At 46.9% G+C, this 25,016-nt stretch overlaps 1 pseudogene; it reads left to right on the top strand.

Annotated features, from left to right (window-relative positions):
* Positions 1 to 325: 325 nt before the first annotated feature.
* The window catches only part of LOC141221833 (dynein axonemal heavy chain 12-like), a 63,834-nt pseudogene continuing 39,143 nt past the window's right edge, over positions 326 to 25,016 (top strand).

The following is a 25,016-nucleotide window of genomic DNA, read 5'->3' as shown; positions in this document are numbered from 1 at the left end:
CCAACCTGTTATCATCGGGTATTGTGTGCCTAGAGACTGTTTCACTGTATTGAATGTGGCGCCCGCCCAAGAAGAACGGACTCCATTATGTGCACGCCAAAAGACAACAAGAAGCCACCTCCCATCGTGGGCCAGGTCCCAGAATGGCGCCAAAGACGGAGCCCACCCCCAACAGCCATGTGTGCAGCTGTAGAGATGTCCATCAACGTGGGGGGGCTGCCCCTGAGAGTGATTGTCAGCGGACCACCCCCAGCAGGGGCGGAAAGGAAAGAAAACCGAAGGGAAGGGCGTGGTTTGGATTAGTCTTGGCAGACCACACCCGGAGATGGCGGGGAGCGCCAGTCCCAGTATCCTGACCAGTGGCCTGCTGCAGGCCGAAGCGTCTCCGTGCAGCCTCGCGGAGCTGATGGCCCAGCTCCCCGGAGAGGACCCTGAATTCCTCGGGGCTGACCTGGAGAATTTGGACCGGAGGATGGTCCAGGCGCAGCGAGAGGCCATCGCGGGGTGGAAAGAAGAGATGGACCGGCGGGTTGCGGCCCGGCAGCAAGTGGCGCTGCAAGCACCCGACAGCGTGCCTGCCCCTGAGGACAGAGGAGGACCGCAGGAGGCTGAGAGCGGCGCTGCGAAGGGAGCAGGTAAGGGGGGCGCCCCTGATACCAGCCCGGACGCCACTAGCCTGCCCCTGGACCCCGTCGCGGAGACGATCGCCACGGAAGTCGCTGCACCTCCTCCGCTCCCGCCACCTGCACCTAGGCCCCAAGCCCCGAGCGCAGAAGCCGGGCCACGTCCCACACCGTGCCCCTTGATTCCAGGTGCGGCCGGAAGCGGCCCGCTCCAGGCCCTGTCGCAAGGTCTGACTCCCCCGATGCCTTACAAGAACGAGCGCCCCCGGTCCCAACACTACCATCCCTGGGGACCGACTTATACAGTCAACTTGCCGGGGTTCTCGCAGGAGACGCGGGCGGACGCTGCTCGCAGACGGGAATTCTGCTGCCGGGAGATAGCACAGCTGGAGAAGGAGAAGCAGGCGCGGCGCCAGAGGCAGGAACAGCTGCAAGCCCGGAGCGCTGAGGAGAAGACCCGGACCCGCCGAGACCCCCAGGCTGCACGCAGTCCCAAAGTCATCGGGATCGTGGTCAGGTTCCACCAGGAGAAAGGATGGGGGTTCATTCGGGACCCGACAACCAACACAGACCTCTTTGTTAACCGGAGGGATGTGGAGAGTCGCCTGCCCGCGGGTCACCCGAAACGGGATCTGTTCCCGGGAGATCAGGTGTCATACACCCGACACCGAGGCCTGAGGGGGTGGTACGCCCTCAACGTTCAGCGGGTGGAAGAGCAGCGCTACCCTGAATCCTACTACGTGGAGGACCTGGATGGGTCTGAAGAGTACGAGGAGCAGGAACGTCCACCAGAGGGAGACCGCTATTGAAGAACAGCAGCAGGAACTGTACATAGTTACCAGTCAGGGTGAAAGAGTTTCAAGTCACGCCCGTTTGCAGACTATAAAAAGTTTGTTAAAGTTACCCGAAAAGGGTCTGTGAATTATCCGGCTGAGGACTGGGAGCAGCCAATCCTTTTTATCTGGCTGAGGACTGGAAGCAGCCAACCCTTTCTATCCGGCTGAGGACTGGGAGCAGCCAACATTTGTAAATAGTTGCACTTCTTAAAGTGCCCTCTATTGGTTTTATAAACACCTACCTCAACAGATACCCGAAGGTGTTTGAAAGTTTACACTTAGTAAAATTACACCTTATTGGGTGACATGGACACCTGGCCGCGGCAAGGACTGTGGCCTATTAAAGAGACTTTGCCGTTGAACTGTTGCCGATAATTTGTTGCGCATGAAGGAGGGTGATGAATGGAAGACTGCTTTTAACACTCCTGTGGGTCATTTTGAGAATCTGGTTATGCCTTTTGGTCTTACCAATGCACCAGCATTTTTTCAGAATCTTATTAATGACATCCTTAGACCTTTGATTGGCAAAAATGTGGTTGTGTATTTGGATGACATTTTGATTTATTCGCCGGATCTGGAGTCTCATTGGCGGAGCGTACGTGAGGTATTACAGTTATTGATTGACAATTCGCTTTTTGCTAAACTAGAGAAATGTGAGTTCGCTGTACAGAGAATTAGTTTTTTGGGCTACATTATCTCCAGCGAGGGCTTTGAGATGGACACGGTGAAAGGTCAAGCTGAGCAGGAATGGCCTAGGCCTATTGGTTTGAAATCGATACAGAGGTTTTTGGGTTTTGCCAATTATTACTGAAAATTCATTAAAAATTTTTCTATTATTGTTAAACCACTGACCGATCTCACCAGGAAAGGTGCTAATACGGTTCAGTGGACTACTGAGGCCATTGAAGCTTTTGTGTTTCTAAAGGAGAGGTTCAGCTCTGCCCCCATCCTTATGCAGCCTGATGTGACTAAGCCGTTTTTGAAGTTGATGCTTCTTCTGTGGGGGTCGGTGTGGTGTTGTCTCAGGAAAACAAGGATGGAGTACATCCTTGTGCCTTTTTTTCCAAAAAATTTTCTGAGACTGAACTTAATTACGATATTGGTAATCGGGAATTGCTGGCTATTAAACTCGCATTTGAACACTGGCGTCATCTCTTGGAAGGTGCTGAATTTTCCATTCAGGTTTTCACTGATCATAAAAATCTGACCTATCTTGATGCTGCCAAGCGCTTGAATGCCCGTCAGGCTAGGTGGGCACTTTTTTTCTCGCGGTTTAATTTTTCCGTTACTTACATCCCGGGTACCAAGAATGTTAAAGCTGATGCTTTGTCTCGCAGCTTTTCTCCCATGGTCGGTGCTGAGGAGGAGGAGAGCATTTTACAAGCAGGTGTTGTGATTGCTGCATTGGACTCCGTTTTGGAAAATGAGATTCTTAAAGCACAGGAGAATGCCCCATCTAACACTCCCCATGGGAGGTTGTTTGTGCCTAGGATCTTTAGGAGAGATTTGTTTGTTGAGTGTCATGAGTCTCGGCTGGCAGGTCATCCAGGAATTTCTGAGACCAAGAGACTTGTGGGTCGCAGTTTTTGGTGGCCTGAATGGCAGAAGGAAGTCATTAAGTGGGTGCGTCAATGTACTGTGTGTGCTAGATCTAAGTCTTCACATACTCCTGCTGCGGGGTTGCTTTGCCCTCTGGAGGTTCCTAGTGTTCCTTGGACACATCTGGCTATGGACTTTATTACTGACCTTCCCCCCTCTGAGGGTTTCACGGTCATCTGGGTGGTCGTGGACCGTTTTAGCAAGATGTGTCACTTGGTTCCCTTCATCAAACTGCTCTGCGCTAAGACACTCGCTAAGGCCTTTGTCAAGGAAATTGTCAGACTGCATGGTGTTCCTACTGACATTGTTTCTGATAGGGGACCTCAGTTCGTGGCTCGTTTTTGGCGTGCCTTTTGTGACAGGTTGGGAGTTCATTTGTCATTTTCATCTGGATATCATCCTGAGTCTAATGGCCAGACAGAAAGGAAGAACCAGGATGTTGAGCAGTTCTTGCGTTGTTTTGTGGCAGACAATCAAGAGGGGTGGTCTGAGTTTCTGCCGCTTGCTGAATTTGCTCTTAACAACCCTACATCCTCTTCTTCTGGGTGTTAGCCTTTTTTTTGTTGTTCTGGGAGACATCCGTCTTTTGGGTCATTCTCCAAATTGGTATCGGCTGTGCCGGAGGAGGAGAGTTTTTCCGGTGATTTGGAGAGAGTTTGGACGGATGTGCGTGGTAATCTTCAGGAGGCTAACAAAAAATCTAAGAGGTACTTTGATAGGAAACGGCAAGAGGTTTTGTTTGCTATTGGGGACATGGTTTGGTTGTCCTCTAAGAATCTGCGGTTGAGGATTCCTTCTAAAAAATTGGGTCCCAAGTTTGTAGGGCCCTTTAAGGTGCTTCAGGTAGTTAACCAATCTGCTGTTAGGTTGGAGGTTCCCACCTCCTGGAAGATTAATCCGATGTTTCATGTTTCTCTATTGAAAAAAGGTGATGTATCTAATAGAGACGCCACTGCCACTGTTCCTCCGGTGGTGGAGGACGGGGAATATGAAATTTCCCGCATTCTTAATTCTAGACGGTATAGAGGGAGTTTGCAGTATCTCGTCGCTTGGAAGGGTTTCGGTCCCGAGGATAACTCATGGGTGAGGGCGGATGATGTTTCTGCTTCCAGACTTGTCAGAGCGTTTCACAAGAGGTTTCCTGATAAGCCTGGGCCTGGGGGATCCGGAGGATCCTCATAGAAGAGGGGGTACTGTTAGAACTCTCCTGTTAGGTTTTTTCGATTTTGCTGGTCACATGACCTTTTTTGCCTATTTAATCCTGCTCCGCCCTTCTGGCCATGCTGGACTTCATTGTAATTTCTACTCTTAAGCTAGCCAGGTGCTTTGTTACCGTTCTCAGTCAGCTTAGCTAGGTCTTTGGACCTCTATGTTCTATGTTGTTTGTTTGTCTTTTTACTGCTACAATTTCTGCTAGGAGGTGTCCATCTTTCTCCCAGTCCCTAGTTCTTGTAGGGATCCCTCCCTCACATCTATAGGTCTTCGTTCAGACTAGCCAAGGACTTTAGCGGGTCTGATCGGAGGATCAGGTTCCCCGTTACATCGTAGGGATCTAGCTTAGTTCTATTGTAGGGACAGATCTCCTGTCTTTCCTTAGTGCTTGTAGCAGATCATGACAATAGTTTATCCTTCAATGTTTGCAATGTTTGCAAGTCAACATTGGGGGATGAACTGTGGATGCTCCAGTAATGAGAATTAGTAACACCACCCCTTTCTCTTGACCTTTGGATGAAGTCTTGAAGAAGAACAGTTGTGAACTACATAAAGGAGTCTTTTTACAAAACCACTGCCAGGAACACTCTATGGGACAGCACTACAGAACACCATGAATCCATTAAGAAGGATACAGATTTGGTTTCTACAGGATGCCAGCTTAAGGGACCACAGCCCTGGCTGGAGGAATACAGATCTGCTCCATTGACTACCACAGAACCCATGGATACATCTGGGAAAACCAGGTTGGGACCCACCAGTCACCTGGTCCCATGGAGATGTTTGGAGAAACCAGGTTGGGACCTTCTGGTCACCTGGTCCCATGGAGAAATTTGGAGTAGCCAGGTTGGGACACTCCGGCCACCTGGAACTCGTGAATATGCTCAGAAAAAGCCAAGTCGGGACCTTCCGGTCACCTAGTTCCATGGATATGTTGGGAGAAGCCAGGTTGGAACCCTCTGGTCTCCTGGCCACGTACCTCAATGGACTGTCAGCTTTCTAAGCTTGTTGTTACCTCCTCTTTGTGGGTGCTCACCAAAAGTGGGGTGCCTTTGGTGGGGGTAGTCAGCCCCAGAAGCCCCTCGGATTGGCAGCTGCTTTAACCCCGGCGAGTCAGCGGAAGGGTGAGACTCTGTAATTTGCACCATAATAGGTATTTGCTGGGACTGTTCGATATGTTTATTGTGTGTTTGGTGGTTTAATAAAATATTACCTCACTGTTTTACAATCATCCTGTGTTGTTGTTTATGTATCTTCTATCAGTTATGGATTATAATGAGTGCGATCCGCTCCACCATGAGGGGCCCGATCCTCCCGGGGGCCCACGTTCAAAGATCCCAGCACAGCTCAGGACGGATTCTTGTAGTGCTGATGTTTGATAAATAGGATATTACAGCGCTCATAGAAAATAAATGTCTGACCTCTTCTTTCTGATGGGCATTTCAGAGTGAGGAGCTGCGCTCTGGACTCACCGCTGCACTCCCCATGCCATTGCGGCGGCCATCTTAATATCGATTTGTGCGGAGGAGACTGGGGAGTCAGACGGGGGTGTCAAATGTATGGACCCTTTTAACCGCAGGATGGAGGGTCACTGTGAATATTAATTCATGAACCACTGTGCATAGCAAAGCAATAAAATAAAAATACCAATCTCCTCCTGACTCTTTAATGCGGCTTCCAATTGCTGCTTTCCATTTTTTCACTTGAGCTCATGTTGAAGGACGCAGGCGGCGCAGCAATAATATCATCATCCCACCTGCGTCACACAGCCAGCGCCGGGCAGTGAGCTGAGGATGGATTCCTGCAGCAGCGCTGCTATATCCACCGCGGCGCAAGGGGGTGGTATGCCCTCAATGTCCAGAGGGTGGAGGAAGAGTACTACCGTGAGCACTACTGCTCAGAGGACCCGGACAGGTCTGAAGAACACTTTGAGGAGGAAGAAGGTGCGCAAGGAGGACACCGCTACTAAGGAGCAGCAGCGTACAATGTATATAGTTACCCGTCGGGGTAAAGAGACTGTTACCTAGAGTTACCCGTTATCGGGTCAGTTAAAGCCGGCTGAGGACAGGGAGCAGCCACTTTTTATGAACTATCCGGCCGAGGACTGGGAGCGGTCAATTCTGTAAATAGTTTCACTTCCTAAAGTGCCCCCTACTGGTTTTATAAGAGACTACAATAACAACTGACATCAGAACAAAAACCAGTTAGAGGTGGCCGAAGACGAGGTCCAGCAGCTGGATCAGCTACGCCGTGCAGCCACCCCAGGGCCTTCGTTGAGGGTTTACGAACGGGTCCCTCATGTTTGAGTTTACAAGTTTGTATTTTATAGAAAGATGGACACCTGGTTGCAAAGCGCACTGTGACCAGTTAACAAAAGTTTTACATGAAGAATGTTTATAAGAAAAATGTTTTATATGTGACAGATGTGGTTATAAAAGTGAAAAGAGTTTTAGAATGTTTTATATATGAGAAGAAAAGTCTTATAATATTGCTGAAAGAGAAAATGTGCCAATAACGTTAAAAGAGAAAAATTGCCTCCCATAAAGGGATGAGTAATAATGGTTTATAATTTTATATATGGATGCATTCTAAAACCTTGCATGTTTTTGAACTGTCTTTAGCTCTGATCCAGCCCGAGGACGTGCTGTGGTTTACCACTGGGGAATGTAGCGTCCCCAGGGTTCGGTTGCTACAGGGGTATTGCACCTCATCCAGAGGTGTGATATTCCACTCCCAGGTAAGGATGGAGTGTGGACCAGGGCTCAGTTAGCTGCACACACACACCCCATTCCGGGGGACAGCTCGACGGTGCTCCCAGCTGTGGGCACAACTGACCATGTCCCTGGCTGGAGTGGGGATGGGGGAAGAGAACCCAGTGGTTTAGGAGAAGAAAGGGGGCGGTTTCTGGAGCATAGGAAGGAGCTCATGGGGTGCAGGTCACCTGAGCTCAGGCTCAGAGAAGTAGATAAAAGGTGGGAGCCATCTTAGAGAGTTGAGAGAAGTGGTTGAGTCAGAGCAGAAGGGAGAGAGAGCTGACAGGGAGCAGCGGCTCAGCCTGAGCTCAGCTCCACAAGGCAGGCCTAGAGAGAAGGCCGGGGCCAGAGAGGAGAAGAGAAGAAGGAGAAAGAAGGAAGGAGAAGAGACAGAGGAGTGGAAGGGGTCCAGAAACAAGAAGGCAGAAGGGACCCTAAGAGTGCAGAACGGTCAACAACCGTTGCATACCCCATTATACCGGGTGGAAGGGTCAGGCAGTGGAAAGGTACCGGATACATAAGTTGGTGGAGGCGAATCTACCCTCAGCCAAGAACCGGAGGTTGTGACCATTTATTGGTGTGACCCCCCGCTAAACCTGCTAGGAGGGTACCATATAGGATAGCGGGAAGTGAAGGCCAACGCTTACCCGACACGGTCCGCGGTAGCCGGACAGAAGTCAGGACACTGGTGGGGCACGAGAGGCCATAGAAAGGACAGAAGGGGGTCCTGTGCCATAATCCTGAATTGCCTGGGGGTTGACCGAGCTTCTCACCTGGTGGACGCAGCACGGCTCGGGCAGTCCTTGCTGACAGAAGTGACTTGGATAACAACTGTGAGTAAAAGACCCTGGACTGCATCATTGGACTCCCCCAGCATCCACTTACAATGCCCTGAGGCTACACTCTTCCCGTGGGGAGTTATCCTACCCCTGTGCTGCACACTAACAACAGCCTCAGCGGTCTGCCTCGCAGCGGCGGTTATCTCTGACCGCAATCCACGTGTGGCGTAGTCGGACATTCACAAATCTACAAATAGATTGCCACAGCATTTGGTCTGACCACCCTGAGCCACGGGACCGGGTTGCCATTACTACCCCCATCAGCACCGTACACTAGAAGGCCCGGTTCCGGGTACCCCACGGCCCAGGGGGCGAGTCACTTATGCATCACTATTGCCCACAGACACTCATTATTGTACTGCTCTCCAGCCCTTCAGTGAACAAAATCTCTTCTGTAATAACAACATTTTTCATATTTTGACTCAACCGTCCAGAGCACATCCTGCCAATTTTCTGCACCCTGGTTCCTCTGTTTTAATGCATAGTTGAGTCACTTGGTCTTGTTTTGATGTGGAAGATATGACTTTTTCGCCACAATTCTGCTATGTAGACCACTTCTGGCCAGTCTTCTCTGAACAGTAGATGAGTGAAGCTGAGTCCCACTGGTTGCTGCCAGATGTGAGCTGATGGCACTGCTGGACATCTTCCGCTTTTGAAGGAAAGTAACCATAATGTGTCATACATCTGCTGCACTAAGTTTCCTTGGCCGACCACTGCATCTACTGACCTCAACGTTGCACATTTTCTTGTGCTTCTTCATAAGTGCTTGAATGACACATCTTGAACCCTCAATCTGCTTTGAAATATGAAATATGTGCCTTAGAGACCTTGCTGATGTAGTATAACTTCCTTGTGTATTCTTGCTCAGTCTTGCCATGGTGTATGACCAGACACCTGACTGTATTATTACAAAATCCCTGACTTTGCGCTGGTGTACCTAGAAGAATTGATGCTGTTTTAAAGTGAAAAGTTGGTCACACCAAATATTGATTGGATCTAGATTTTTCGTTTGTTCATTCACTTGTATTTTGTTAATTGATTAAATAAATCATTAACATTTCTATTTTTGAAGCGTTCTTACTTTGCAGCATTTTTTCTACACCTTTCTAAAAATTATTTTTATGTGATTGTGTCTTTTATTTGCTCATTAACCCCTTAATAACATCTGACGTACTAATACGCGTCTGTGCCCTGGGACTTAAGAGCCAGACCCGTATTAGTACGTCATCGCGATCGCGCGCGCACACAGGCTGTGCGGGCGCGATCGCCGCCGGGTGTCAGCTGATTGTCACAGCTGACACCCGGTACTATGTGCAGGGAGCGGTCCTGCACCGTTCCCAGCACATTAACCCCCGCGATGCTGCGATCGAAGTCGATCGCGGCATTGCGGGGGCAAGGGGAGGTGATCGGCGATACTCACCTCCTCTTCCGGCTTCCAGCGCAGTCTGCAAAGGCTTCCCGGGTGTTGCCATGACGACCCGATGTCGTCATGACAACATCCGGGTCACCAGAGAGCAGGAAGATTGCTTGGACATGCGCAGTGCATCTCCAAGCAATCTTCACACTGTGCACTTCTGACAGCCTTCATGGCATAGGGATCGTGCTCCATTCCTGTGCCATGCAGGCGATCAGAAAAAAAAAAGTGAAAGTCCCAGAGTGGGACAAAGTAATAAAGTGTATAAACTGTGTGAAAGTGGAAAAAAAAAAAAAAATGTGCAAAAATATTATAAAAAAATAAAAAAAATAATACACCAAAAATAAAAATATAATGTACCCATCAATAAATATTATTATAAAAAAAATAAAAAAAAAACAATAAAAGTACATATATTTGGTATTGCCGCGTCCGGAACAACCTGACCTATAAAACTGTCCCACTAGTTAACCCCTTCAGTGAACACGGTAAAAAAAAAAAAAAAAACCGAAGCAAAAAACAATGCTTTATCACCATACCGCCAAACAAAAAGTGGAATAACACGCGATCAAAAAGACGCATATAAATAAAAATGATACCGCTAAAAATGTCATCTCGTCCCGCAAAAAAAAAGCCGTCATACAGCTCCATCAGCCGAAAAATAAAAAAGTTATAGCTCTCAGAATAAAGCGATACAAAAAAATATTTTTTTCTATAAAATAGATTTTATTGTGTATAAGCGCCAAAACATAGAAAAATGATACAAATGTGGTACCGCTGTAAACGTACTGACCCGAAGAATAAAGCTACCTCATCAATTTTACCACACGCGGAACAGAATAAAAAAAAAAAAAAAAACAATTCCTGAATTGTTGGTTTTTGTTTATTCTGCCTCCCAAAAATCGGAATAGAAAGCGATCAAAAAATGTCACGTGCCTGAAAATGGCACCAATAACAACGTCAAGTCATCCCGCAAAAAACGAGCCGTCACATGACTGTCTGCCAAAATCTGGAAAATTATAGCTCTCAAAATATGGCGATGCAAAAACTAGATTTTACAAAAAATGCGTCTTTTAGTGTGTGACAGCTGTCAGTCATAAAAACCCCATATGATTCTGGCATTGCTGTAATCACACCGACCCGAAGAATAAAGTCGTCTAATCACTTATACCGCACAAGGAACGGCGTCAAAAATAAACTCTTGGGTTAGGATTGGGCTAGGGTTAGGGCTGGGTTTGGGGCTAGGGTTGTGCTGGGGCTAGGGTTGTGCTGGGGCTAGGGTTGTGCTAGGGTTAGGGCTGGGGTTGGGATTTTTTTCAAAAGTAAGAAAAAAAGATGACGATATGGCGACTAGTGTTGAGAGCAAGTGCTCGCTACTTGAGTTTGCATCGGGTGCTCTGGTATGCATTGAGTATCGTGGGTATTTGAGTGACATGCTCGAGTCTCTGCCCCATATGCTTCGCAGCCAAAAAACTTTACGGGGATTGCCTGCCATGCACGAGCGATCCCCGCATGTTTTTTTTTGGGTGTCTAATAACCGTGAAACATGCGGAGCAGGGACTCGAGCATGTCACTCGAGCACACGCTGTACATGGTGCATACCTGAGTACCCGATGCAAACTCAAGTAGCGAGCACTTGCGCTCAAGAATAATGACAACTTATTCAATATGATGACCTAATGTAAACAAATTCTGTGCCGTACCTCTGGGTTAAAAATGTTCACTATACACCTTAATAAAATCCTTGAGGGGTATAGTTTCCAAAATGGGGACACTTGTGGGGGAGCTCCACTGTTTAGGCACATCACGGGCTCTCCAAACGCGACATGGTGTCCGCTAACAAATTGAATGGAAAATCGGCTCAAATTGTTAGCGGACGCCATGTTGCTTTTGGAGAGCCCCTGTGTGCCCAAACATTGGAGCTCCCCCACAAGTGACCCCATTTTGGAAACTAGACCCCCCAAGGCACCTATCTAGATGCATAGTGAGCACTTGGAATCCCCAGGTGCTTCACAAATTGATTCGTAAAAATGAAAAAGTGAAAAAAAAAACACTTTTTCATTTTTATGAATCAATTTGTGAAGCACCTGGGGTTCCAAGTGCTCACTATGAATCTAGATAGGTGCCTTGGGGGGTCTAGTTTCCAAAATGGGGTCACTTGTGGGGGAGCTCCAATGTTTGGGCACGCAGGGACTCTCTAAATGCAAAATGCTATCCGCTAACAAATTGAATGGAAAATCGGCTCAAATTGTTAGCGGACACCACATTGCGTTTGGAGACCCCCTCTGTGCCCAAACTTTGGAGCTCCCCCACAAGTGACCCCATTTTGGAAACTAGACCCCCCAAGGCACCTTTCTAGATGCATAGTGAGCACTTGGAACCCCCAGGTGCTTCACAAATTGATTCGTAATAATGAAAAAGTGAAAAAAAAAACACTTTTTCATTTTTATGAATCAATTTGTGAAGCACCTGGGGTTCCAAGTGCTCACTATGAATCTAGATAGGTGCCTTGGGGGGTCTAGTTTCCAAAATGGGGTCACTTGTGGGGGAGCTCCAATGTTTGGGCACACAGGGACTCTCCAAATGCAACATGATATCCGCTAACAAATTGTCGGCTCAAATTGTTAGCGGATATCATGTTGCATTTGGAGAGTCACTGTGTGCCCAAACATTGGAGCTCCCCCACAAGTGACCCCATTTTGGAAACTAGACCCCCCAAGGCACCTATCTAGATGAATAGTGAGCACTTGGAACCCCTAGGTGCTTCACAAATTGATTCGTAAAAATGAAAAAGTGTTTTTTTTTCACTTTTTCATTATTACGAATCAATTTGTGAAGCACCTGGGGGTTCCAAGTGCTCACTATGCATCTAGAAAGGTGCCTTGGCAGGTCTAGTTTCCAAAATGGGGTCACTTGTGGGGGAGCTCCAAAGTTTGGGCACAGAGGGGGTCTCCAAACGCAATGTGGTGTCCGCTAACAATTTGAGCCGATTTTCCATTCAATTTGTTAGCGGATACCATGTTGCATTTAGAGAGTCCCTGTGTGCCCAAACATTGGAACTCCCCAACAAGTGACCCCATTTTGGAAACTAGACCCCCCAAGGCACCTATCTAGATGCATAGTGAGCACTTGGAACCCCTAGGTGCTTCACAAATTGATTCGTAACAATGAAAAAGTGTTTTTTTTTTCACTTTTTCATTTTTACGAATCAATTTGTGAAGCACCTGGGGGTTGCAAGTGCTCACTATGCATCTAGATAGGTGCCTTGGGGGGTCTAGTTTCCAAAACGGGGTCACTTGTGGGGGAGCTCCAATGTTTGGGCACACAGGGGCTCTCTAAACGCAACATGGTGTCCGCTAATTATTCAAGCAAATTTTACAATCAAAAAGTCAAATGGCGCTCCTTCCCTTCCGAGCCCTACAGTGCGCCCAAACAGTGTTTTTTCCCCAAATATTGGGTATCTGCGTGCCCAGGGGAAATTGCACAACAAATTTTGCGGTCCATTTTTTCTTGTTACCCCTGTGAAAATAAAAAGAATTGTGTCTAAAGTAACATTTTTGTGAAAAAAGTTAAATGTTCATTTTTTTCTTCCACATTCAAAAAATTCCTGTGAAGCACCTGAAGGGTTAATAAAGTTCTTGAATGTGGTTTTGAGCACCTTGAGGGGTGCAGTTTTTAGAATGGTGTCACTTTTGGGTATTTTCTGTCATAAAGACCTCTCAAAGTGACTTCAAATGTGATGTGGTCCCTAAAAAAATGGTTTTGTAAATTTTGTCGGAAAAATGAGAAATCGCTGGTCAACTTTTAACCCTTATAGCTCCCTAACAAAAAAAAATTTTGGTTCCAAAATTGTGCTGATGTAAAGTAGACATGTGGGAAATGTTATTTATTAACTCTTTTGTGTGACATATCGCTCTGATTTCAGGGCTTAAAAATTCACATTTTGAAAATTGCAAAATTTTCAAAATTTTCACCAAATTTCCGTTTTTTTCACAAATAAACGCAAGTGATATCGAAGAAATTTTTCCACAATCATGAAGTACAATATGTCACGAAAAAACAATCTCAGAATCAGGGGGATCCGTTGAAGCGTTCCAGAGTAATTACTTCATAAAGTGACAGTGGTCAGAATTGTAAAAATTGGCCCGGTCATTAACGTGCAAACCACCCGCGGGGCTTAAGGGGTTAATAATCTGATATATCTTTTGGTATTTTGTGTATAGTTGTTTTTTTTACTGTTGGGGTAAATTGTAGGATATTGATTTCAGAGTGGTTTCCTGATCCTTTGATTGTAGGAATGAGTGGTATATATGTGCTAATAAATTAGGACAAAAGGTAGGAAATTTAGGAAAAAACTGAACATCTCAGCAGTAATAACATGCTGATTGTGATGTCATGAAGATGACTTGAATTTCCACCAATCAGATCAGCATGTTTCAGGTAACCCAGATAGAACAGTCCATGAAACATGAGTCACGGCCACTGTGAGGTAATAATGCTGATTAGAATTTCCACCAGTCAGAAAACAGAACCGCCCAGAAGAACCACCCAGGAGGTATGAGTCATCGCCACTGTGAGATCATAATGCTGACCAATCACAGAGCAGCCACACCCAGATTTTTCATCAATCTGAGAGCAGCCACACCCAGATTTTCCACCAATCAGAGATCAGCAGTGGGTATAAATAGCCGCTGCCGCCTGCCCGGCTTAGCCTTGCACTGGTTGGGTCTCTCTTTTTTTCTCTCTCTTGGTATCTCCCGGTATCTCTCCCTCCCCTCTCTCTCTCTCTCTCTTTGACCCAACGGCCCTCTTAGGGGCTACCCCAAATGTGTAAAAGATAGAACCAATATTTGTGTTGTTTGTCCGTTATATGAGCCTGTGATTAACCCCTTCCCACTCTTTGCCATATATATATATTATATACATAGTATGTGCAGGTGGGCCTTAAAGGGAATTTCCAGGACAAACATATTGATGGCCTATCCCCTGGCTAGCTCATTAATATCAGATTTGTGGAGGTCCGGCACGTGGCACCTCCACTACTCAGTTGTTTGAAACTCTGGCAGAGGTCAGATGTAAACATTGTTGAGGAGCTGAACATCACAGCTCTGGTCACTGTGTAGTGGCTGCTACCTGGTGCTGCAGATCAGCTCCTATTCCATGAATATTAGCTGACTTGCAGGACCCACAGTACAGTGAATGGAGCAGTGATGTTAAGATCTTCAAACTGTTTACATCTGAGTGTTGCAAACAACTGATGGGTAGAGCCAGTACCGCGTGTCGGGGCCCACCGATCTGATATTGATAACACATCCCCAGGATGGCAGCTCAGTAGATACCATACCAGGATGGGGACATTATACCAGAATGGGGTCACTATACTAGTATGGGGACATTTTACCAAGATGAAGGACGCTACAGTTAGGTCCATATATATTTGGACAGAGACAACATTTTTCTAATTTTGGTTCTTGACATTACCACAATGAATTTTAAACAAAACAATTCAGATGCAGTTGAAGTTCAGACTTTCAGCTTTCATATGAGGGTATCCACATTAAAATTGGATGAAGGGTTTAGGAGTTTCAGCTCCTTAACATGTGCCACCCTGTTTTTAAAGGGACCAAAAGTAATTGGACAATTGACTTCAAGGCTATTTCATGGGACAGGTGTGGGCAATCCCTTCTTTATGTCATTCTCAATTAAGCAGATAAAAGGCCTGGAGTTGATTTGAGGTGTGGTGCTTGCATTTGGAAGGTTTTGCTGTGAATTAAACATGCGGTCAAAGGAGCTCTCCATGCAGGTGAAACAAGCCATCCTTAAGCTGCAAAAACAGAAAAAAAACATCCTGGAAATTGCTACAATATTAGGAGTGACAAAATCTACAGTTTGGTACATCCTGAGAAAGAAAGAAAGCACTGGTGAACTCATCAATGCAAAAAGACCAGGGCGCCCACGGAAGACAACAGTGGTGGATGATCGCAGAATAATCTCCATGGTGAAGAGAAGCCCCTTCACAACAGCCAACCAAGTGAACAACACTCTCCAGGAGGTAGGCGTATCAATATCCAAATTTACCATAAAGAGAAGACTGCATGAAAGTAAATACAGAGGGTTCACTGCACGGTGCAAGCCACTCATAAGCATCAAGAATAAAAAGGCTAGACTGGACTTTGCTAAAAAACATCTAAAAACGCCAGCACAGTTCTGGAAGAACATTCTTTGGACAGATGAAACCAAGATCAACCTCTACCAGAATGATGGAAAGAGAAAAGTATGGCAAAGGCGTGGTACAGCTCATGATCCAAAGCATACCACATCATCTGTAAAACACGGCGGAGGCAGTGTGATGGCTTGGGCATGCATGGCTGCCAGTGGCACTGGGTCACTAGTGTTTATTGATGATGTGACACAGGACAGAAGCAGCTGAATGAATTCTGAAGTATTCAGAGCCATACTGTGTGCTCAGATCCAGCCAAATGCAGCCAAACTGAGGGGTCGTCATTTCTTACTAGAGATGGACAATGACCCAAAACATAAAGCCAAAGCAACCCAGGAGTTTATTAAAGCAAAGAAGTGGAATATTCTTGAATGGCCAAGTCAGTCACCTGATCTCAACCCAATTGAGCATGCATTTCACTTGTTAAAGACTAAACTTCAGACAGAAAGGCCCACAAATAAACAGCAACTGAAAACCACCGCAGTGAAGGCCTGGCAGAGCACCAAAAAGGAGGAAACACAGCGTCTGGTGATGTCCATGAGTTCAAGACTTCAGGCAGTCATTGCTAACAAAGGGTTTTCAACCAAGTACTAGAAATGAACATTTTATTTACAATTATTTAATCGGTCCAATTACTTTTGGTCCCTTTAAAAACAGGGTGGCACATGTAAAGGAGCTGAGACTCCTAAACCCTTCATCCAATTTTAATGTGGATCCCCTCAAATGAAAGCTGAAAGTCTGAACTTCAACTGCATCTGAATTGTTTTGCTTAAAATTCATTGTGGTAATGTCTAGAACCAAAATTAGAAAAATGTTGTCTCTGTCTAAATATATATGGCCTAACTGTATATCAAAATGGGGACAATATATCAGAATGGGAACAATATACCAGGAAGGGGGACATTAAATCAGAATGGGGACATTATATCAGAAAGGGGAAATTATACCAGAATTGGGGACATTATACCAGAATAAGGGACACTATACCAGAATGGGGTACACCATACCCGGATGGGTGACACTATATCAGAATGGGGACATTATATCACAATGATGATGTTATACCAGGATGGGGGACATTATATCACAATGATGATATTATACCAGTATGGGGGATATTATAGCAGCATGGGGGACATTATGCCAGAACTGGAGATACTATACCAGGATCTGGGGCATTATACCAGCTTTGGGGACATTTTAGCAGAATTGGGAGCATTACACCAGCATGGGGGATATTATACCAGGTTAGAGACATTATGCCAAAATGGGGACATTATATCAAAATGGGGACACTATACCAGGATGGGGACATTAAACCAGAATGAAGGAAATGATGCCAGAATGGGGACATTACCAGACAGGGGCACAGGTGGGGGAAAATGTTATAGCATAAGGCCCAGCATGTGGGAGATTATTTCAATGAGGAGCCAGGATGGGGGACATTACTACATAGGGAGAGAACACATATACTGTATCTTTATAGGATCCAGAACGCTACAAGGGCCCATACATCTGACCAACATGCAGGTGGGGGCCTATCAGACTCTAGTTACTCCACTGGGTGGGACCAGATCATTTCCAGGACTCCTTGTTCTTTACATTGAAGATAATTCTTAATGATATTGGCTGTACGTTTGGGGTTGTTGTTCTGCTGAAGAAAACATTTGGATCCAATCAGACACCTCCATGATGATATTGCATGATGGATAAGTATCTGCCTCTATATCTCAGCATTGAGGGAACCAATAATTCTGACCCAATTTCCACCTCCATTTGCTGAAATGCAGCCCCAAACTTACAGGACCCTCCACCGTGCTTATGCATCACTATTGCCCACAGACACTCATTATTGTACTGCTCTCCAGTCCTTCAGTGAACAAAATCTCTTCTGTAATAAAAACATTTTTCATATTTTGACTCAACTGTCAAGAGCACATCCTGCCAATTTTCTACACCCTGGTTCCTCTGTTTTAATGCATAGTTGAGTCACTTGGCCTTGTTTTGATGTGGAAGATATGGCTTTTGCGCCACAATTCTGCTATGAAGACCACTTCTGGCCAGTCTTCTCTGAACAGTAGATGAGTGAAGCTGAGTCCCACTGGTTGCTGCCAGTTCTGAGCTGATGGCACTGCTGGACATCTTCCGCTTTTGAAGGAAAGTAACCATAATGTGTCATACATCTGCTGCACTAAGTTTCCTTGGCCGACCACTGCATCCACTGACCTCAACGTTGCACATTTTCTTGTGCTTCTTCATAAGTGCTTGAATGACACATCTTGAACCCTCAATCTGCTTTGAAATTTGTGCCTTAGAGACCTTGCTGATGTAGTATAACTTCCTTGTGTATTCTTGCTCAGTCTTGCCATGGTGTATGACCAGACACCTGACTGTATTATTACAAAATCCCTGACTTTGCGCAGGTGTACCTAGAAGAATTGATGCTGCTTTAAAGTGAAAAGTTGGTCACACCAAATATTGATTGGATCTAGATTTTTCGTTTGTTCATTCACTTGTATTTTGATAATTGATTAAATAAATCATTAACATTTCTATTTTTGAAGCGCTCTTACTTTACAGCATTTTTTCTACACCTTTCTAAAAATTATTTTTATGTGATTGTGTCTTTTATTTGCTTATTAATAATCTGATATATATTTTGGTATTTTGTGTATAGTTGTTTTTTCTGCTGTTGGGGTAAATTGTAGGATATTGATTTCAGAGTGGTTTCCTGATCCTTTGATTGTAGGAATGAGTGGTATATATGTGCTAATAAATTAGGACAAAACGTAGGAAATTTAGGAAGAAACTGAACATCTCAGCAGTAATAACATGCTGATTGTGATGTCATGAAGATGACTTGAATTTCCACCAATCAAAGAGCAGCATGTTTCAGGTCACCCAGATAGAACAGTCCATGAAACATGAGTCACGGCCACTGTGAGGTCATAATGCTGATTAGAATTTCCACCAGTCAGAAAACAGAACCGCCCAGAAGAACCACCCAGGAGGTATGAGTCATCGCCACTGTGAGGTCATAATGCTGACCAATCACAAAGCAGCCACACCCAGATTTTCCACCAATCAGAGATCAGCAGTGGGTATAAATAGCCGCTGCCGCCTGCCCGGCTTAGCCTTGCACTGGTTGGGTCTCTTTTTTTCTCTCTCTTGGTATCTCCCGGTATCTCTCCCTCCCCTCTCTCTCTCTCTCTCTCTTTGACCCAACGGCCCTCTTAAGGGCTACCCCAAATGTGTAAAAGATAGAACCAATATTTGTATTGTTTGTCCGTTTTATGAGCCTGTGATTAACCCCTTCCCACTCTTTGCCATATATATATATTATATACATAGTATGTGCAGGTGGGCCTTAAAGGGAATTTCCAGGGCAAACATATTGATGGCCTATCCCCTGGTTAGCTCATTAATATCAGATTTGTGGGGGTCCGGCACGTGGCACCTCCACTACTCAGTTGTTTGAAACTCTGGCAGAGGTCAGATGTAAACATTGTTGAGGAGCTGAACATCACAGCTCTGGTCACTGTGTAGTGGCTGCTACCTGGTGCTGCAGATCAGCTCCTATTACATGAATATTAGCTGATCTGCAGGACCCGCAGTACAGTGAATGGAGCGGTGATGTTCAATCTTCACACTATTTACACTTGAGCGCTGCAATCAGCTGATGGGTAGAGCCGGTGCCGCGTGTCGGAGCCCACCGATCTGATATTGATAACCCATCCCCAGGATAAATCATCATTATTATACTACTGGAAACTCCATTAATGGATTGTCTGGGATTAATAACACGAGCCCCTTCTTTAAGAAAATACAGTCCCTAACTGGTCACAGGATAAATGTGGGATTTCAGGTCACCCATTTACTGCAATATAGCTGGCAATGCCACCCAGCGGATCTAAGCAAGTCCCGGGGCCACAACAATATACAGCCAGAGCCCGAGTATAGGATGGAAGATTAAAAAAAATCTTCAAAAATGTATTTAGTATGAGTCATACATCAAAAATACATGCAATGCTTTTCCTGACAACTCTGAGTTTTATAATGTGGAAAAAAATGTTTAAAAAAACACTGAGTGAACACACCCCTAGCTGCATTGTGACTGTATATATACATATATAAGCTGCCCCTCCCCCACCATGTGAGCATTCTCAGCGTGTACTGACCAATGCTGTCCACCAGGTGGCATCAGCAGGAAATTACAGCGATGAGACAAGCACTGCATGACAGCCCCGCCCCAATCTGCCCTATACCAGACACGCCCCCTACCAACGCCCCGCCTCCGCTGCCATGACAACCGAATTATTTAATGGCAGAAAGAGAGACCTTATATGAGCAGAGAAGTAGCGGCTGGAGCGCGGGGTCCGCACAGGTGAGCGCCCCCATAACACAGTGTATGTACTGCACGTCAGCTCTATGGCAGACTGTCACCTGTGCTGGATCCAGTACGTGTTACACTTATATCTGTACAGAGACACAGAGGACGCTGCGGGGCCTGTAGCTATATATGTGTGTGTGTATATACAGTATATATATGTGTGTGTGTGTGTGTGTATATACAGTATATATATGTGTGTGTGTATATACAGTATATATGTGTGTGTGTGTATATACAGTATATATGTGTGTGTGTATATACAGTATATATATGTGTGTGTGTATATGTAGCACCCTGAGGATTCGGCTGCTACAGGGGTATTGCACCTCACTCCAGAGGTGTGGTATTCCACTCCCGGGTAAGGATGAAGTGTGGGACTGAGCTCAGTAGGCTGCATGGACTACATACATCCCATTTCCGGGGGACAGAACTACGGTACTCCCACCAAGTATATGTGCAGGTACGACAGCGTCTGTCCCTGGCTGGAGTGGGAGGGGGGTGGAACATCCCAGTAGTGTAGGGGCAGATAGGGGGAGTAGTCTGGGTAAAGCTAGGAGCTCATTGGGTGCTAGTCACCTGGGCTCACACATAGAGGGAGTATATAAGGTGGGCACCATCTTAGGACAGGGTTTTTTTAGCCTGAGGAGCAGAGCAGAAGAGTTCAGCCAGGAGGGCTGACAGGGAGCTGTGGCTCCGGCTGGGCCCAGCTCCAGAGCCAAGCCTGCAGAGGAGAGAGGAGAAAGAAGGACCCAGAGAGAAAGACAGAGGGAACCCCAAGAACCCAGAAACAGACCAGAAAGGGTGAAGGGTTGGTGGACACGGGTACCGGAACCCGAACTGGTGGAGGCCACTTATCCTCAGCCAGGAACCAGAGGTCGTGGTCAAGATTTGCCACGACCCTCACCAAATCCACCAGAAAGGCACACCAAGCATGGGGTCAGGGAACCCAGAGGAGGTTTGACCACTAAGAGACCCGAGGGAGCCAGCCAAAGGTGGATCCCTGGTGGGAACGGCCAGAGACAGAGAGAGAGAAGGGAGCTCAGGACCACGCTTCAGAACTGCCTGGGGGTTAGCCGAGTCCAGGACCTGGTGGACGCAGCACGGCTCGGGTGGTCACTCAAGGCCAGAGTGACTGAGAGAACACTTGTGAGTAAAACCCCTGAAACTGCATCTCCTGACTCTGACTCTTCTTACTGACCGTCACAACCCCCATCATCTTCACCTGCTGCCCTGAGGCCATACCCCTCCCGTTGGGGGTTATACCATCATCGCTGCACCCATACCACCGGCCTCAGCGGACTGTTCTGCAGCGGCGGCTGCAAAGCCGCACTCAACGGGTGGCGTAGTCGACATCCAAGTTAACATCTACTGCCATAGACTGCCACTTAGTTTGACACCCTGGGCACGGACCGGGTCACCGCCACAAGGACTACTACCCCCATCGAGATCCGGCTCCGGGTATCCCCCGCGTGCGCAACGCAGCGCAACATGGCCCAGGGGGCGCGTCATATATATACAGTATATATGTGTGTGTGTATATGCTGTATTACTGTATATATGTGTGTATGTGTGTGTATATACAGTATATATATGTGTGTGTGTATGTATACAGTATATATATGTGTGTGTATATACAGTATATATGTGTGTGTGTGTGTATATACAGTATATATGTGTGTGTGTGTATATACAGTATATATATATGTATGTGTGTATATGCTTTATTACTGTATATATGTGTGTGTGTGTATATATACAGTGTATATATGTGTGTGTGTATATATACAGTATATATATGTGTATGTATATGCTGTATTACTGTATATATGTGTGTGTATATATACAGTATATATGTGTGTGTGTGTATATATACAGTATATATATGTGTGTGTATATATACAGTATATATATGTGTGTGTATGTATACAGTATATATGTGTGTGTGTATATACAGTATATATATGTGTGTGTGTATATATACAGTATATATGTGTGTGTGTATATATACAGTATATATATGTGTGTGTATATGCTGTATTACTGTATATATGTGTGTGTGTATATATACAGTGTATATATGTGTGTGTGTATATACAGTATATATGTGTGTATGTATATGCTGTATTACTGTATATATGTGTGTGTGTATATACAGTATATATAAGTGTATGTATATGCTGTATTACTGTATATATGCGTGTATATATATACTAGCTATTGAACCCGTTCAATTCCCGGGGGGCGAGCATTTTTATTGGTATGTGGTCTCCCATCCTGGTATTTGTGCTGCCCCCATCCTATTGTGGTATGCATGGCACCCCTCACCCCCTAATCCTGGTATGTATGGTCCCTCCACCCCCCAATCCTGGTATGCGTGGCACCCCTCACCCCCCAATCCTGGTATGCATGGCACCCCTCACCCACCAATACTGGTATGCATGGCACCCCTCACCCCCCAATCCTGGTATTCATGGCACCTCTCATTCCCCAATACTGGTATACATGGCACCCCTCATTCCCCAATCCTGGTATGCATGGTCCCCTCACCCCCCAATTCTGGTATACATGGCACCCCTCACCCCCAGTCCTGGTATGCATGGTCCCCTCACCCCCCAATTCTGGTATACATGGTACCCCTCACCCCCAATCCTGGTATGCGTGGCACCCCTCATCCCCAATCCTTGTATGTGTGGCACCTCTCATCCCCAATCCCAGTATGCGTGGTACCCCTCATCCCCAATCCCGGAATGTGTGGCACCCCTCATCCCCAATCCTTGTATGTGTGGCACCCCTCATCCCCAATCCCAGTATGCGTGGCACCCCTCATCCCCAATCCCAGTATGCGTGGCACCCCTCATCCCCAATCACGGTATGCGTGGCACCCCTCATCCCCAATCCCGGTATGCGTGGCACCCCTCATCCCCAATCCCGGTATGCGTGGCACCCCTCACCCTCAATCCTGGTATGCATGGTCCCCTCACCCCCCAATCCTCGTATGCATCGTCCCCTCACCCCCCAATCCTGGTATGCGTGTTACCCCTCACCCCCCATTCCTGGTATGCGTGATACCCCTCACCCCCCAATCCTGGTATGTGTGGCACCCCTCACCCCCCAATCCTGGTATGTGTGGCACCCCTCACCCCCCAATCCTGGTATGTGTGGCACCCCTCACCCCCCAATCCTGGTATGTGTGGCACCCCTCACCGCCCAATCCTGGTATGCGTGATACCCCTCACCCCCCAATCATGGTATGCGTGGTACCCCTCACCCCCCAATCCTGGTATGCGTGGTACCCCTCACCCCCAATCCTGGTATGTGTGGTACCCCTCACCCCCAATCCTGGTATGTGTGGTACCCCTCACCCCCCCAATCCTAATATATGCATGGTCTCCTCACCCCACAATCCTGTTATGTGCGGCCCCCTCATCCCTTTCACACTGTACACACATACGAAAAAAATAAACAGTTATACTCACTTTTCTTCTCTGTACGCCACCGCGCTGTCCGGTGCGATTTGCAAATGTGTCTTCAGTAAAATGGCGCCAATAGCGCAATGCGCACGCGCCGGTCCGACACCTTCACTCCCCCCCCCCGGTCTCCAGCGAAGAGAGGCACCGAGGCAACGCTCCTCCTGGTCAGGTAAGTATGTAAGTATGGCGCCGGAGATCGCAGTATGCGTTCAGTGTCTACGCATACCGCGATCTCCGGCGCCATACACCTCCTGTTACCTGTAACGACTGGATGCGTGCTTCTCTCTGGAGCCAGACTGCGCGTCACGCATGCGCAGTCTATAGAGGCTTCGGACAGAAACACGCATCCCCGGTTATATTATAGATATGTGTCACGGGTGTGTCGCCACGAAGATCATCACGATTACACAGCCTGACTTCTCGCAGCTGACTTTTTGGTGCTTTGTGTTTTTCGGCAGTGAGGGAGTTAATTCTCTCTCTCTCTGTGCTAGACGAGGTCCAGCCTCGCCCAGCTGCAATCAATGCTGCTGTAGTGAGACTCCTTCAAATGCCTGCTGGTCTGTTAGGGAAGTGTCGGTGAAAGCATTTCATGCAGACTAACAGAGCGGATCGTGGTATTTGGAGTTTCAGAGATAAGTGCATTTGAAGTGTTTTTTCCCTTCCTCGCTTTATCATTTATCTCCTTTCCCGTTGGTGTTCCCTCTGTTGTAGTTGTGTAGTTTTTGTATGCAAGGTGGTTTTGGTTTTTCCCTTGTACTGTCTCGTTCGTCTAAGTACTGTGTGTGGGCATATTATTACTTGTCCCCTTTTGTTGTGATCGGGGTCCTTCTCAGGACTAGATTACTTAGGTGCAGGGATCCTCAGGAGGTAGGGGTTACGCTGGCGGCCTGGACCTCTGTACCTTTAACAGTACCTCCAGGTTGAGGGATTAGTCAGGGCCCCAGCTTAGGGTCAGCTTAGGCCCCCTACCTCCAGTATACAGAGACAGCGTGACATTTTCACCGACCACTTAGTTTTTCTCCAGCTACCATGGATCCAGTAGCCGGTCTAGCTCGGCAGTTGCAGAGTTTGTCCATGAAGCTGGCGGACGTTAGGTCCAAGGTTTTGTATCCTCGCGAGCAAGCCGGACCAGAACCTAAAGTAGCTCTCCCTGACAGGTTCACTGGGGGGCGGGACAAGTTTTTTGTTTTCCGGGAGGCATGCAAGTTGTACTTTCGGCTGCGGCCTCGGTCATCGGGGAGTGAAGAACAAAGGGTGGGAATTGTCATCTCGCTCCTACAAGGGGACCCACAATCTTGGGCGTTCTCTCTTCCCTCGGGCTCCCCGGCTCTCCAGTCAGTGGATAGGTTTTTCGCTGCTCTGGGACTCGTATATGATGACCCAGATCGGATCTCCCTTGCTGAGTCTAAGTTACGTAGGATTCAGCAGGGAGATCGTCCGGCGGAGGAATTCTGTTCGGAGTTCCGTAGGTGGGCCACGGACACCCAGTGGAATGACCCGGCTCTTAGGAGCCAGTTTTGTCAAGGTTTATCCGACAAATTACAGGATGTGTTGGCACAGTATGACTCTCCCGCGTCACTGGAAGCCGCTATGGCCCTTGCTATTCGCGTTGACAGACGGCTTCGGGAGAGGTGCGGGATAACTCTACCCCCTGTGATGA

This window comes from Phyllobates terribilis, unplaced genomic scaffold (genome assembly GCF_046119375.1).
Source record: "Phyllobates terribilis strain yellow unplaced genomic scaffold, ASM4611937v1 Scaffold_338__1_contigs__length_2061084, whole genome shotgun sequence".
NCBI lineage: Eukaryota > Metazoa > Chordata > Amphibia > Anura > Dendrobatidae > Phyllobates > Phyllobates terribilis.
The sequence above is the reverse complement of the archived record's forward strand: the minus strand, read 5'-3'. Positions and strand labels throughout refer to the sequence as shown.